Raw genomic sequence first — 527 nt, forward strand, 5'->3', positions numbered from 1 at the left:
CATCCAGCTGACATCCACGTGAGCTGCTCCCTTCTCCCCGCGGGCCGGGGCCTCCCCCACATGCCAAAGGGGGCTTATTACTGTTCTATTTATTTACTATTCATTTATTTATGTATTCAACTCCAGGGGCATCACCTCCATTTTCTACCCAGCTCCCCCAATAAAGTTTTTATTAAGGACTCTGGGCTTCTGTTGATTTTCTTTTTGTGGGAGGGAAGGGGGCTAGAGATTGAACCAGGACATTCCCACCGAGCTACATTCCCAGCCTCCCTTTCTTTTTCTTTCTTTTTTTTTTTTTTGGTACCGGGGATTGAACTCCGGTCCTTGTGTTTGCAAGGCAGAGGGCAGAACCGCTAAATCCCCGCCCTTCCTTTCTTTTTGATACTTTTTGTGTGTGTGTTATCAGGGATAGAACCTGGGTCCTTGAGCTTGTGAGGCAGGTGCTGGAACCACTCAGCTAAATCCACGGCCTCTTCCCTTTCTTTTTTTTTTTTTTTTATTTTTTTTTTTTTTTTTTTTTTTTGTTA

This window comes from Fukomys damarensis, unplaced genomic scaffold (genome assembly GCF_012274545.1).
Source record: "Fukomys damarensis isolate Sample0158 unplaced genomic scaffold, DMR_v1.0_HiC HiC_scaffold_37, whole genome shotgun sequence".
In the NCBI taxonomy this organism is placed as follows: Eukaryota; Metazoa; Chordata; class Mammalia; order Rodentia; family Bathyergidae; genus Fukomys; species Fukomys damarensis.